The sequence below is a fragment of the Pristiophorus japonicus genome, chromosome 8, assembly GCF_044704955.1.
Source record: "Pristiophorus japonicus isolate sPriJap1 chromosome 8, sPriJap1.hap1, whole genome shotgun sequence".
Classification (NCBI taxonomy): domain Eukaryota; kingdom Metazoa; phylum Chordata; class Chondrichthyes; family Pristiophoridae; genus Pristiophorus; species Pristiophorus japonicus.
Genome location: NC_091984.1, coordinates 174,619,989 through 174,633,748, shown reverse-complemented (window position 1 = coordinate 174,633,748; position 13,760 = coordinate 174,619,989). Strand labels below are relative to the sequence as shown.

Below are 13,760 nucleotides of genomic sequence, written 5' to 3'. Positions count from 1 at the left end.
ACTAGTTCCAGAACGGAAACTGCTGCCAGTGGTAGCGTGGCCGAGCGGTCTAAGGCGCTGGATTAAGGCTCCAGTCTCTTCGGAGGCAGTGGGTTCGAATCCCACCGCTGCCAGAATTTGTGGCGTGTAATATTTGCGCCCCTTCACCGCGAGCCATGAAGCAGTCGGCTCCCGCTGTGTTGTGATATGACTATTTTGGTGTGGAAAAGAGGTTGAGCTGAGAACGGTGCCTTCAGTTTGTTGGCAAACCGTTGAAGAGTTTGATGTTGCCACTTGTAAATTGAAGGCCAGTTCAACAGGCCTTTTGACGCTGGCTGCATTTGTGTGGGGAAAAATGTCACGTCAGAGGTGGGATTGCAACCCACGCCCCTAGAAAGGGACCGGAATTCGCCGACCTTTGGTCAGTTAAGGATTAACAGTCTTTGAGTCTGGCGCCTCACTCCACTCGGCCTTCCTGACACTATTGTGCCCTTGGCCGTAAGCATCAGTCTGAGCATTGAAAGGCCTCGGTCCACCAAGGCATCGACTCTGGCAACTTTCACATGCTAATACCTGACTTGTTTGGCTCTGGTGCCTTTTATACTGGCAAAATGTGTTAATGTCGGAAGTAAACATTGCAAGTAATTCCCTGCCTGAGGAACGGAGCAGATTTGAGCAGCCTTTGTGTGGAAGAAATCTCATTCTTTGACAGTGGTGCCCTTTTTCTGAGAACCACCACTGTCTGCAGTGGGATTGAAAGCCACAGTACGAGAAAGCAACGTGGAATTCAGCAACGCGGGAGGATAAAAATGTCATGCTTTGAGTCTGCTGCTTTTTAGTGTGGGAATGGGTTGAAAGGAGAAGTCTGATTTTAAACCCTATCCCCGAGAACAGGGTTAGAATGTGATAAGTTTAGAGAGCAAAACAAGTTGGTCTGTGGGCGGTGCGGTGCCTTTCGCTTATTGGCAAACGCCAATAGCGTTGAGGAGCTTGAGGTGACCACTTGCAAATTTAAAGCCAGTTGAGCAGGCTTTTTGACGCTGGCTGGCATTTGTCTGGATAAAAAGTTAATGTCAGAAGTGGGATTCGAACCCACGCCCCTAGAAAGGGACCAGAATACACCAACCTTTGGTAAGGTAAGGATTAACAGTCCTTGAGTCTGGCGCCTTAGACCACTCGGCCATCCTGACAATGGTCGTGCAGCAGCACGCAGGAAAATGTGCTGCAAATTCTGCACACTTACTGAGCAGCCTCACAATTCTTCCTCCTGTGCAAACACACAACGCACACATTCTTACGACAGGACTTAACAGGCAGCGCCAGTCATTAAGTTCATCATCCCTGCAATGCAACCAACATTCAAACACAGGTATTTCTCGCAACAGCTCGCATTTTGTCAGCTATCGGGTAACATTTTCTGTATTGTATTTCGAAAGCGCCTTTCATGACCGAACGACGTCCCAAGGCGCTTTACAGCCAATGAAGTATTGTAAAAGTGAAGGCACTGTTGCAATGTGGGGAACGCCGCAGCCAGTTTGCACACAGCAAGATCCCACAAACGGCAATGTGATCATGACCAGATAATCTGGTTTTGTCAGTGACGTTGATGTCGGAATAAATATTGAATGAAGGTTGTAACTGCTTCGTTCCAACGTGCACCTAATTACTGGTGTTGCCCTGTGGACCTGTATGCTGCAAAATCATTTCTCGAGAGTTTACCGTCTGCCACTTCAATGGCCTTGATTATTATCTTGCCCAAAGCAAAGTCACATTTCACTCACCGGTCACTAGTTCCAGAACGGAAACTGCTGCCAGTGGTAGCGTGGCCGAGCGGTCTAAGGCGCTGGATTAAGGCTCCAGTCTCTTCGGAGGCAGTGGGTTCGAATCCCACCGCTGCCAGAATTTGTGGCGTGTAATATTTGCGCCCCTTCACCGCGAGCCATGAAGCAGTCGGCTCCCGCTGTGTTGTGATATGACTATTTTGGTGTGGAAAAGAGGTTGAGCTGAGAACGGTGCCTTCAGTTTGTTGGCAAACCGTTGAAGAGTTTGATGTTGCCACTTGTAAATTGAAGGCCAGTTCAACAGGCCTTTTGACGCTGGCTGCATTTGTGTGGGGAAAAATGTCACGTCAGAGGTGGGATTGCAACCCACGCCCCTAGAAAGGGACCGGAATTCGCCGACCTTTGGTCAGTTAAGGATTAACAGTCTTTGAGTCTGGCGCCTCACTCCACTCGGCCTTCCTGACACTATTGTGCCCTTGGTCGTAAGCATCAGTCTGAGCATTGAAAGGCCTCGGTCCACCAAGGCATCGACTCTGGCAACTTTCACATGCTAATACCTGACTTGTTTGGCTCTGGTGCCTTTTATACTGGCAAAATGTGTTAATGTCGGAAGTAAACATTGCAAGTAATTCCCTGCCTGAGGAACGGAGCAGATTTGAGCAGCCTTTGTGTGGAAGAAATCTCATTCTTTGACAGTGGTGCCCTTTTTCTGAGAACCACCACTGTCTGCAGTGGGATTGAAAGCCACAGTACGAGAAAGCAACGTGGAATTCAGCAACGCGGGAGGATAAAAATGTCATGCTTTGAGTCTGCTGCTTTTTAGTGTGGGAATGGGTTGAAAGGAGAAGTCTGATTTTAAACCCTATCCCCGAGAACAGGGTTAGAATGTGATAAGTTTAGAGAGCAAAACAAGTTGGTCTGTGGGCGGTGCGGTGCCTTTCGCTTATTGGCAAACGCCAATAGCGTTGAGGAGCTTGAGGTGACCACTTGCAAATTTAAAGCCAGTTGAGCAGGCTTTTTGACGCTGGCTGGCATTTGTCTGGATAAAAAGTTAATGTCAGAAGTGGGATTCGAACCCACGCCCCTAGAAAGGGACCAGAATACACCAACCTTTGGTAAGGTAAGGATTAACAGTCCTTGAGTCTGGCGCCTTAGACCACTCGGCCATCCTGACAATGGTCGTGCAGCAGCACGCAGGAAAATGTGCTGCAAATTCTGCACACTTACTGAGCAGCCTCACAATTCTTCCTCCTGTGCAAACACACAACGCACACATTCTTACGACAGGACTTAACAGGCAGCGCCAGTCATTAAGTTCATCATCCCTGCAATGCAACCAACATTCAAACACAGGTATTTCTCGCAACAGCTCGCATTTTGTCAGCTATCGGGTAACATTTTCTGTATTGTATTTCGAAAGCGCCTTTCATGACCGAACGACGTCCCAAGGCGCTTTACAGCCAATGAAGTATTGTAAAAGTGAAGGCACTGTTGCAATGTGGGGAACGCCGCAGCCAGTTTGCACACAGCAAGATCCCACAAACGGCAATGTGATCATGACCATATAATCTGGTTTTGTCAGTGACGTTGATGTCGGAATAAATATTGAATGAAGGTTGTAACTGCTTCGTTCCAACGTGCACCTAATTACTGGTGTTGCCCTGTGGACCTGTATGCTGCAAAATCATTTCTCGAGAGTTTACCGTCTGCCACTTCAATGGCCTTGATTATTATCTTGCCCAAAGCAAAGTCACATTTCACTCACCGGTCACTAGTTCCAGAACGGAAACTGCTGCCAGTGGTAGCGTGGCCGAGCGGTCTAAGGCGCTGGATTAAGGCTCCAGTCTCTTCGGAGGCAGTGGGTTCGAATCCCACCGCTGCCAGAATTTGTGGCGTGTAATATTTGCGCCCCTTCACCGCGAGCCATGAAGCAGTCGGCTCCCGCTGTGTTGTGATATGACTATTTTGGTGTGGAAAAGAGGTTGAGCTGAGAACGGTGCCTTCAGTTTGTTGGCAAACCGTTGAAGAGTTTGATGTTGCCACTTGTAAATTGAAGGCCAGTTCAACAGGCCTTTTGACGCTGGCTGCATTTGTGTGGGGAAAAATGTCACGTCAGAGGTGGGATTGCAACCCACGCCCCTAGAAAGGGACCGGAATTCGCCGACCTTTGGTCAGTTAAGGATTAACAGTCTTTGAGTCTGGCGCCTCACTCCACTCGGCCTTCCTGACACTATTGTGCCCTTGGCCGTAAGCATCAGTCTGAGCATTGAAAGGCCTCGGTCCACCAAGGCATCGACTCTGGCAACTTTCACATGCTAATACCTGACTTGTTTGGCTCTGGTGCCTTTTATACTGGCAAAATGTGTTAATGTCGGAAGTAAACATTGCAAGTAATTCCCTGCCTGAGGAACGGAGCAGATTTGAGCAGCCTTTGTGTGGAAGAAATCTCATTCTTTGACAGTGGTGCCCTTTTTCTGAGAACCACCACTGTCTGCAGTGGGATTGAAAGCCACAGTACGAGAAAGCAACGTGGAATTCAGCAACGCGGGAGGATAAAAATGTCATGCTTTGAGTCTGCTGCTTTTTAGTGTGGGAATGGGTTGAAAGGAGAAGTCTGATTTTAAACCCTATCCCCGAGAACAGGGTTAGAATGTGATAAGTTTAGAGAGCAAAACAAGTTGGTCTGTGGGCGGTGCGGTGCCTTTCGCTTATTGGCAAACGCCAATAGCGTTGAGGAGCTTGAGGTGACCACTTGCAAATTTAAAGCCAGTTGAGCAGGCTTTTTGACGCTGGCTGGCATTTGTCTGGATAAAAAGTTAATGTCAGAAGTGGGATTCGAACCCACGCCCCTAGAAAGGGACCAGAATACACCAACCTTTGGTAAGGTAAGGATTAACAGTCCTTGAGTCTGGCGCCTTAGACCACTCGGCCATCCTGACAATGGTCGTGCAGCAGCACGCAGGAAAATGTGCTGCAAATTCTGCACACTTACTGAGCAGCCTCACAATTCTTCCTCCTGTGCAAACACACAACGCACACATTCTTACGACAGGACTTAACAGGCAGCGCCAGTCATTAAGTTCATCATCCCTGCAATGCAACCAACATTCAAACACAGGTATTTCTCGCAACAGCTCGCATTTTGTCAGCTATCGGGTAACATTTTCTGTATTGTATTTCGAAAGCGCCTTTCATGACCGAACGACGTCCCAAGGCGCTTTACAGCCAATGAAGTATTGTAAAAGTGAAGGCACTGTTGCAATGTGGGGAACGCCGCAGCCAGTTTGCACACAGCAAGATCCCACAAACGGCAATGTGATCATGACCAGATAATCTGGTTTTGTCAGTGACGTTGATGTCGGAATAAATATTGAATGAAGGTTGTAACTGCTTCGTTCCAACGTGCACCTAATTACTGGTGTTGCCCTGTGGACCTGTATGCTGCAAAATCATTTCTCGAGAGTTTACCGTCTGCCACTTCAATGGCCTTGATTATTATCTTGCCCAAAGCAAAGTCACATTTCACTCACCGGTCACTAGTTCCAGAACGGAAACTGCTGCCAGTGGTAGCGTGGCCGAGCGGTCTAAGGCGCTGGATTAAGGCTCCAGTCTCTTCGGAGGCAGTGGGTTCGAATCCCACCGCTGCCAGAATTTGTGGCGTGTAATATTTGCGCCCCTTCACCGCGAGCCATGAAGCAGTCGGCTCCCGCTGTGTTGTGATATGACTATTTTGGTGTGGAAAAGAGGTTGAGCTGAGAACGGTGCCTTCAGTTTGTTGGCAAACCGTTGAAGAGTTTGATGTTGCCACTTGTAAATTGAAGGCCAGTTCAACAGGCCTTTTGACGCTGGCTGCATTTGTGTGGGGAAAAATGTCACGTCAGAGGTGGGATTGCAACCCACGCCCCTAGAAAGGGACCGGAATTCGCCGACCTTTGGTCAGTTAAGGATTAACAGTCTTTGAGTCTGGCGCCTCACTCCACTCGGCCTTCCTGACACTATTGTGCCCTTGGTCGTAAGCATCAGTCTGAGCATTGAAAGGCCTCGGTCCACCAAGGCATCGACTCTGGCAACTTTCACATGCTAATACCTGACTTGTTTGGCTCTGGTGCCTTTTATACTGGCAAAATGTGTTAATGTCGGAAGTAAACATTGCAAGTAATTCCCTGCCTGAGGAACGGAGCAGATTTGAGCAGCCTTTGTGTGGAAGAAATCTCATTCTTTGACAGTGGTGCCCTTTTTCTGAGAACCACCACTGTCTGCAGTGGGATTGAAAGCCACAGTACGAGAAAGCAACGTGGAATTCAGCAACGCGGGAGGATAAAAATGTCATGCTTTGAGTCTGCTGCTTTTTAGTGTGGGAATGGGTTGAAAGGAGAAGTCTGATTTTAAACCCTATCCCCGAGAACAGGGTTAGAATGTGATAAGTTTAGAGAGCAAAACAAGTTGGTCTGTGGGCGGTGCGGTGCCTTTCGCTTATTGGCAAACGCCAATAGCGTTGAGGAGCTTGAGGTGACCACTTGCAAATTTAAAGCCAGTTGAGCAGGCTTTTTGACGCTGGCTGGCATTTGTCTGGATAAAAAGTTAATGTCAGAAGTGGGATTCGAACCCACGCCCCTAGAAAGGGACCAGAATACACCAACCTTTGGTAAGGTAAGGATTAACAGTCCTTGAGTCTGGCGCCTTAGACCACTCGGCCATCCTGACAATGGTCGTGCAGCAGCACGCAGGAAAATGTGCTGCAAATTCTGCACACTTACTGAGCAGCCTCACAATTCTTCCTCCTGTGCAAACACACAACGCACACATTCTTACGACAGGACTTAACAGGCAGCGCCAGTCATTAAGTTCATCATCCCTGCAATGCAACCAACATTCAAACACAGGTATTTCTCGCAACAGCTCGCATTTTGTCAGCTATCGGGTAACATTTTCTGTATTGTATTTCGAAAGCGCCTTTCATGACCGAACGACGTCCCAAGGCGCTTTACAGCCAATGAAGTATTGTAAAAGTGAAGGCACTGTTGCAATGTGGGGAACGCCGCAGCCAGTTTGCACACAGCAAGATCCCACAAACGGCAATGTGATCATGACCAGATAATCTGGTTTTGTCAGTGACGTTGATGTCGGAATAAATATTGAATGAAGGTTGTAACTGCTTCGTTCCAACGTGCACCTAATTACTGGTGTTGCCCTGTGGACCTGTATGCTGCAAAATCATTTCTCGAGAGTTTACCGTCTGCCACTTCAATGGCCTTGATTATTATCTTGCCCAAAGCAAAGTCACATTTCACTCACCGGTCACTAGTTCCAGAACGGAAACTGCTGCCAGTGGTAGCGTGGCCGAGCGGTCTAAGGCGCTGGATTAAGGCTCCAGTCTCTTCGGAGGCAGTGGGTTCGAATCCCACCGCTGCCAGAATTTGTGGCGTGTAATATTTGCGCCCCTTCACCGCGAGCCATGAAGCAGTCGGCTCCCGCTGTGTTGTGATATGACTATTTTGGTGTGGAAAAGAGGTTGAGCGGAGAACGGTGCCTTCAGTTTGTTGGCAAACCGTTGAAGAGTTTGATGTTGCCACTTGTAAATTGAAGGCCAGTTCAACAGGCCTTTTGACGCTGGCTGCATTTGTGTGGGGCTGCATTTGTGTGGGGAAAAATGTCACGTCAGAGGTGGGATTGCAACCCACGCCCCTAGAAAGGGACCGGAATTCGCCGACCTTTGGTCAGTTAAGGATTAACAGTCTTTGAGTCTGGCGCCTCACTCCACTCGGCCTTCCTGACACTATTGTGCCCTTGGCCGTAAGCATCAGTCTGAGCATTGAAAGGCCTCGGTCCACCAAGGCATCGACTCTGGCAACTTTCACATGCTAATACCTGACTTGTTTGGCTCTGGTGCCTTTTATACTGGCAAAATGTGTTAATGTCGGAAGTAAACATTGCAAGTAATTCCCTGCCTGAGGAACGGAGCAGATTTGAGCAGCCTTTGTGTGGAAGAAATCTCATTCTTTGACAGTGGTGCCCTTTTTCTGAGAACCACCACTGTCTGCAGTGGGATTGAAAGCCACAGTACGAGAAAGCAACGTGGAATTCAGCAACGCGGGAGGATAAAAATGTCATGCTTTGAGTCTGCTGCTTTTTAGTGTGGGAATGGGTTGAAAGGAGAAGTCTGATTTTAAACCCTATCCCCGAGAACAGGGTTAGAATGTGATAAGTTTAGAGAGCAAAACAAGTTGGTCTGTGGGCGGTGCGGTGCCTTTCGCTTATTGGCAAACGCCAATAGCGTTGAGGAGCTTGAGGTGACCACTTGCAAATTTAAAGCCAGTTGAGCAGGCTTTTTGACGCTGGCTGGCATTTGTCTGGATAAAAAGTTAATGTCAGAAGTGGGATTCGAACCCACGCCCCTAGAAAGGGACCAGAATACACCAACCTTTGGTAAGGTAAGGATTAACAGTCCTTGAGTCTGGCGCCTTAGACCACTCGGCCATCCTGACAATGGTCGTGCAGCAGCACGCAGGAAAATGTGCTGCAAATTCTGCACACTTACTGAGCAGCCTCACAATTCTTCCTCCTGTGCAAACACACAACGCACACATTCTTACGACAGGACTTAACAGGCAGCGCCAGTCATTAAGTTCATCATCCCTGCAATGCAACCAACATTCAAACACAGGTATTTCTCGCAACAGCTCGCATTTTGTCAGCTATCGGGTAACATTTTCTGTATTGTATTTCGAAAGCGCCTTTCATGACCGAACGACGTCCCAAGGCGCTTTACAGCCAATGAAGTATTGTAAAAGTGAAGGCACTGTTGCAATGTGGGGAACGCCGCAGCCAGTTTGCACACAGCAAGATCCCACAAACGGCAATGTGATCATGACCAGATAATCTGGTTTTGTCAGTGACGTTGATGTCGGAATAAATATTGAATGAAGGTTGTAACTGCTTCGTTCCAACGTGCACCTAATTACTGGTGTTGCCCTGTGGACCTGTATGCTGCAAAATCATTTCTCGAGAGTTTACCGTCTGCCACTTCAATGGCCTTGATTATTATCTTGCCCAAAGCAAAGTCACATTTCACTCACCGGTCACTAGTTCCAGAACGGAAACTGCTGCCAGTGGTAGCGTGGCCGAGCGGTCTAAGGCGCTGGATTAAGGCTCCAGTCTCTTCGGAGGCAGTGGGTTCGAATCCCACCGCTGCCAGAATTTGTGGCGTGTAATATTTGCGCCCCTTCACCGCGAGCCATGAAGCAGTCGGCTCCCGCTGTGTTGTGATATGACTATTTTGGTGTGGAAAAGAGGTTGAGCTGAGAACGGTGCCTTCAGTTTGTTGGCAAACCGTTGAAGAGTTTGATGTTGCCACTTGTAAATTGAAGGCCAGTTCAACAGGCCTTTTGACGCTGGCTGCATTTGTGTGGGGAAAAATGTCACGTCAGAGGTGGGATTGCAACCCACGCCCCTAGAAAGGGACCGGAATTCGCCGACCTTTGGTCAGTTAAGGATTAACAGTCTTTGAGTCTGGCGCCTCATTCCACTCGGCCTTCCTGACACTATTGTGCCCTTGGCCGTAAGCATCAGTCTGAGCATTGAAAGGCCTCGGTCCACCAAGGCATCGACTCTGGCAACTTTCACATGCTAATACCTGACTTGTTTGGCTCTGGTGCCTTTTATACTGGCAAAATGTGTTAATGTCGGAAGTAAACATTGCAAGTAATTCCCTGCCTGAGGAACGGAGCAGATTTGAGCAGCCTTTGTGTGGAAGAAATCTCATTCTTTGACAGTGGTGCCCTTTTTCTGAGAACCACCACTGTCTGCAGTGGGATTGAAAGCCACAGTACGAGAAAGCAACGTGGAATTCAGCAACGCGGGAGGATAAAAATGTCATGCTTTGAGTCTGCTGCTTTTTAGTGTGGGAATGGGTTGAAAGGAGAAGTCTGATTTTAAACCCTATCCCCGAGAACAGGGTTAGAATGTGATAAGTTTAGAGAGCAAAACAAGTTGGTCTGTGGGCGGTGCGGTGCCTTTCGCTTATTGGCAAACGCCAATAGCGTTGAGGAGCTTGAGGTGACCACTTGCAAATTTAAAGCCAGTTGAGCAGGCTTTTTGACGCTGGCTGGCATTTGTCTGGATAAAAAGTTAATGTCAGAAGTGGGATTCGAACCCACGCCCCTAGAAAGGGACCAGAATACACCAACCTTTGGTAAGGTAAGGATTAACAGTCCTTGAGTCTGGCGCCTTAGACCACTCGGCCATCCTGACAATGGTCGTGCAGCAGCACGCAGGAAAATGTGCTGCAAATTCTGCACACTTACTGAGCAGCCTCACAATTCTTCCTCCTGTGCAAACACACAACGCACACATTCTTACGACAGGACTTAACAGGCAGCGCCAGTCATTAAGTTCATCATCCCTGCAATGCAACCAACATTCAAACACAGGTATTTCTCGCAACAGCTCGCATTTTGTCAGCTATCGGGTAACATTTTCTGTATTGTATTTCGAAAGCGCCTTTCATGACCGAACGACGTCCCAAGGCGCTTTACAGCCAATGAAGTATTGTAAAAGTGAAGGCACTGTTGCAATGTGGGGAACGCCGCAGCCAGTTTGCACACAGCAAGATCCCACAAACGGCAATGTGATCATGACCAGATAATCTGGTTTTGTCAGTGACGTTGATGTCGGAATAAATATTGAATGAAGGTTGTAACTGCTTCGTTCCAACGTGCACCTAATTACTGGTGTTGCCCTGTGGACCTGTATGCTGCAAAATCATTTCTCGAGAGTTTACCGTCTGCCACTTCAATGGCCTTGATTATTATCTTGCCCAAAGCAAAGTCACATTTCACTCACCGGTCACTAGTTCCAGAACGGAAACTGCTGCCAGTGGTAGCGTGGCCGAGCGGTCTAAGGCGCTGGATTAAGGCTCCAGTCTCTTCGGAGGCAGTGGGTTCGAATCCCACCGCTGCCAGAATTTGTGGCGTGTAATATTTGCGCCCCTTCACCGCGAGCCATGAAGCAGTCGGCTCCCGCTGTGTTGTGATATGACTATTTTGGTGTGGAAAAGAGGTTGAGCTGAGAACGGTGCCTTCAGTTTGTTGGCAAACCGTTGAAGAGTTTGATGTTGCCACTTGTAAATTGAAGGCCAGTTCAACAGGCCTTTTGACGCTGGCTGCATTTGTGTGGGGAAAAATGTCACGTCAGAGGTGGGATTGCAACCCACGCCCCTAGAAAGGGACCGGAATTCGCCGACCTTTGGTCAGTTAAGGATTAACAGTCTTTGAGTCTGGCGCCTCACTCCACTCGGCCTTCCTGACACTATTGTGCCCTTGGCCGTAAGCATCAGTCTGAGCATTGAAAGGCCTCGGTCCACCAAGGCATCGACTCTGGCAACTTTCACATGCTAATACCTGACTTGTTTGGCTCTGGTGCCTTTTATACTGGCAAAATGTGTTAATGTCGGAAGTAAACATTGCAAGTAATTCCCTGCCTGAGGAACGGAGCAGATTTGAGCAGCCTTTGTGTGGAAGAAATCTCATTCTTTGACAGTGGTGCCCTTTTTCTGAGAACCACCACTGTCTGCAGTGGGATTGAAAGCCACAGTACGAGAAAGCAACGTGGAATTCAGCAACGCGGGAGGATAAAAATGTCATGCTTTGAGTCTGCTGCTTTTTAGTGTGGGAATGGGTTGAAAGGAGAAGTCTGATTTTAAACCCTATCCCCGAGAACAGGGTTAGAATGTGATAAGTTTAGAGAGCAAAACAAGTTGGTCTGTGGGCGGTGCGGTGCCTTTCGCTTATTGGCAAACGCCAATAGCGTTGAGGAGCTTGAGGTGACCACTTGCAAATTTAAAGCCAGTTGAGCAGGCTTTTTGACGCTGGCTGGCATTTGTCTGGATAAAAAGTTAATGTCAGAAGTGGGATTCGAACCCACGCCCCTAGAAAGGGACCAGAATACACCAACCTTTGGTAAGGTAAGGATTAACAGTCCTTGAGTCTGGCGCCTTAGACCACTCGGCCATCCTGACAATGGTCGTGCAGCAGCACGCAGGAAAATGTGCTGCAAATTCTGCACACTTACTGAGCAGCCTCACAATTCTTCCTCCTGTGCAAACACACAACGCACACATTCTTACGACAGGACTTAACAGGCAGCGCCAGTCATTAAGTTCATCATCCCTGCAATGCAACCAACATTCAAACACAGGTATTTCTCGCAACAGCTCGCATTTTGTCAGCTATCGGGTAACATTTTCTGTATTGTATTTCGAAAGCGCCTTTCATGACCGAACGACGTCCCAAGGCGCTTTACAGCCAATGAAGTATTGTAAAAGTGAAGGCACTGTTGCAATGTGGGGAACGCCGCAGCCAGTTTGCACACAGCAAGATCCCACAAACGGCAATGTGATCATGACCAGATAATCTGGTTTTGTCAGTGACGTTGATGTCGGAATAAATATTGAATGAAGGTTGTAACTGCTTCGTTCCAACGTGCACCTAATTACTGGTGTTGCCCTGTGGACCTGTATGCTGCAAAATCATTTCTCGAGAGTTTACCGTCTGCCACTTCAATGGCCTTGATTATTATCTTGCCCAAAGCAAAGTCACATTTCACTCACCGGTCACTAGTTCCAGAACGGAAACTGCTGCCAGTGGTAGCGTGGCCGAGCGGTCTAAGGCGCTGGATTAAGGCTCCAGTCTCTTCGGAGGCAGTGGGTTCGAATCCCACCGCTGCCAGAATTTGTGGCGTGTAATATTTGCGCCCCTTCACCGCGAGCCATGAAGCAGTCGGCTCCCGCTGTGTTGTGATATGACTATTTTGGTGTGGAAAAGAGGTTGAGCTGAGAACGGTGCCTTCAGTTTGTTGGCAAACCGTTGAAGAGTTTGATGTTGCCACTTGTAAATTGAAGGCCAGTTCAACAGGCCTTTTGACGCTGGCTGCATTTGTGTGGGGAAAAATGTCACGTCAGAGGTGGGATTGCAACCCACGCCCCTAGAAAGGGACCGGAATTCGCCGACCTTTGGTCAGTTAAGGATTAACAGTCTTTGAGTCTGGCGCCTCACTCCACTCGGCCTTCCTGACACTATTGTGCCCTTGGCCGTAAGCATCAGTCTGAGCATTGAAAGGCCTCGGTCCACCAAGGCATCGACTCTGGCAACTTTCACATGCTAATACCTGACTTGTTTGGCTCTGGTGCCTTTTATACTGGCAAAATGTGTTAATGTCGGAAGTAAACATTGCAAGTAATTCCCTGCCTGAGGAACGGAGCAGATTTGAGCAGCCTTTGTGTGGAAGAAATCTCATTCTTTGACAGTGGTGCCCTTTTTCTGAGAACCACCACTGTCTGCAGTGGGATTGAAAGCCACAGTACGAGAAAGCAACGTGGAATTCAGCAACGCGGGAGGATAAAAATGTCATGCTTTGAGTCTGCTGCTTTTTAGTGTGGGAATGGGTTGAAAGGAGAAGTCTGATTTTAAACCCTATCCCCGAGAACAGGGTTAGAATGTGATAAGTTTAGAGAGCAAAACAAGTTGGTCTGTGGGCGGTGCGGTGCCTTTCGCTTATTGGCAAACGCCAATAGCGTTGAGGAGCTTGAGGTGACCACTTGCAAATTTAAAGCCAGTTGAGCAGGCTTTTTGACGCTGGCTGGCATTTGTCTGGATAAAAAGTTAATGTCAGAAGTGGGATTCGAACCCACGCCCCTAGAAAGGGACCAGAATACACCAACCTTTGGTAAGGTAAGGATTAACAGTCCTTGAGTCTGGCGCCTTAGACCACTCGGCCATCCTGACAATGGTCGTGCAGCAGCACGCAGGAAAATGTGCTGCAAATTCTGCACACTTACTGAGCAGCCTCACAATTCTTCCTCCTGTGCAAACACACAACGCACACATTCTTACGACAGGACTTAACAGGCAGCGCCAGTCATTAAGTTCATCATCCCTGCAATGCAACCAACATTCAAACACAGGTATTTCTCGCAACAGCTCGCATTTTGTCAGCTATCGGGTA

At 48.3% G+C, this 13,760-nt stretch overlaps 16 non-coding genes across 16 annotated transcripts; 8 read left to right on the top strand and 8 right to left on the bottom strand.

The window, feature by feature from the left end:
- The first annotated feature begins 30 nt into the window (after positions 1 to 30).
- trnal-aag (transfer RNA leucine (anticodon AAG)) lies at positions 31 to 113 on the top strand. Its single transcript has one exon. It is a non-coding gene; the product is annotated as a tRNA-Leu (tRNA).
- Positions 114 to 1,050: 937 nt separating this feature from the next.
- Positions 1,051 to 1,169, bottom strand: trnal-caa (transfer RNA leucine (anticodon CAA)). The gene is made up of 2 exons: positions 1,132 to 1,169; positions 1,051 to 1,096 (listed from the first exon to the last, which is right to left on the bottom strand). It is a non-coding gene; the product is annotated as a tRNA-Leu (tRNA).
- A 626-nt stretch (positions 1,170 to 1,795) lies between these two features.
- Positions 1,796 to 1,878, top strand: trnal-aag (transfer RNA leucine (anticodon AAG)). The gene has a single exon. It is a non-coding gene; the product is annotated as a tRNA-Leu (tRNA).
- A 937-nt stretch (positions 1,879 to 2,815) lies between these two features.
- On the bottom strand, positions 2,816 to 2,934 carry trnal-caa (transfer RNA leucine (anticodon CAA)). Its single transcript has 2 exons — positions 2,897 to 2,934; positions 2,816 to 2,861 (listed from the first exon to the last, which is right to left on the bottom strand). It is a non-coding gene; the product is annotated as a tRNA-Leu (tRNA).
- A 626-nt stretch (positions 2,935 to 3,560) lies between these two features.
- trnal-aag (transfer RNA leucine (anticodon AAG)) lies at positions 3,561 to 3,643 on the top strand. The gene has a single exon. It is a non-coding gene; the product is annotated as a tRNA-Leu (tRNA).
- Positions 3,644 to 4,580: 937 nt separating this feature from the next.
- On the bottom strand, positions 4,581 to 4,699 carry trnal-caa (transfer RNA leucine (anticodon CAA)). Its single transcript has 2 exons — positions 4,662 to 4,699; positions 4,581 to 4,626 (listed from the first exon to the last, which is right to left on the bottom strand). It is a non-coding gene; the product is annotated as a tRNA-Leu (tRNA).
- Positions 4,700 to 5,325: 626 nt separating this feature from the next.
- Positions 5,326 to 5,408, top strand: trnal-aag (transfer RNA leucine (anticodon AAG)). The gene has a single exon. It is a non-coding gene; the product is annotated as a tRNA-Leu (tRNA).
- A 937-nt stretch (positions 5,409 to 6,345) lies between these two features.
- Positions 6,346 to 6,464, bottom strand: trnal-caa (transfer RNA leucine (anticodon CAA)). The gene is made up of 2 exons: positions 6,427 to 6,464; positions 6,346 to 6,391 (listed from the first exon to the last, which is right to left on the bottom strand). It is a non-coding gene; the product is annotated as a tRNA-Leu (tRNA).
- Positions 6,465 to 7,090: 626 nt separating this feature from the next.
- trnal-aag (transfer RNA leucine (anticodon AAG)) lies at positions 7,091 to 7,173 on the top strand. Its single transcript has one exon. It is a non-coding gene; the product is annotated as a tRNA-Leu (tRNA).
- Positions 7,174 to 8,126: 953 nt separating this feature from the next.
- On the bottom strand, positions 8,127 to 8,245 carry trnal-caa (transfer RNA leucine (anticodon CAA)). Its single transcript has 2 exons — positions 8,208 to 8,245; positions 8,127 to 8,172 (listed from the first exon to the last, which is right to left on the bottom strand). It is a non-coding gene; the product is annotated as a tRNA-Leu (tRNA).
- A 626-nt stretch (positions 8,246 to 8,871) lies between these two features.
- On the top strand, positions 8,872 to 8,954 carry trnal-aag (transfer RNA leucine (anticodon AAG)). The gene has a single exon. It is a non-coding gene; the product is annotated as a tRNA-Leu (tRNA).
- A 937-nt stretch (positions 8,955 to 9,891) lies between these two features.
- trnal-caa (transfer RNA leucine (anticodon CAA)) lies at positions 9,892 to 10,010 on the bottom strand. Its single transcript has 2 exons — positions 9,973 to 10,010; positions 9,892 to 9,937 (listed from the first exon to the last, which is right to left on the bottom strand). It is a non-coding gene; the product is annotated as a tRNA-Leu (tRNA).
- Positions 10,011 to 10,636: 626 nt separating this feature from the next.
- trnal-aag (transfer RNA leucine (anticodon AAG)) lies at positions 10,637 to 10,719 on the top strand. The gene has a single exon. It is a non-coding gene; the product is annotated as a tRNA-Leu (tRNA).
- A 937-nt stretch (positions 10,720 to 11,656) lies between these two features.
- On the bottom strand, positions 11,657 to 11,775 carry trnal-caa (transfer RNA leucine (anticodon CAA)). The gene is made up of 2 exons: positions 11,738 to 11,775; positions 11,657 to 11,702 (listed from the first exon to the last, which is right to left on the bottom strand). It is a non-coding gene; the product is annotated as a tRNA-Leu (tRNA).
- A 626-nt stretch (positions 11,776 to 12,401) lies between these two features.
- Positions 12,402 to 12,484, top strand: trnal-aag (transfer RNA leucine (anticodon AAG)). The gene has a single exon. It is a non-coding gene; the product is annotated as a tRNA-Leu (tRNA).
- Positions 12,485 to 13,421: 937 nt separating this feature from the next.
- On the bottom strand, positions 13,422 to 13,540 carry trnal-caa (transfer RNA leucine (anticodon CAA)). Its single transcript has 2 exons — positions 13,503 to 13,540; positions 13,422 to 13,467 (listed from the first exon to the last, which is right to left on the bottom strand). It is a non-coding gene; the product is annotated as a tRNA-Leu (tRNA).
- Positions 13,541 to 13,760: the final 220 nt, after the last annotated feature.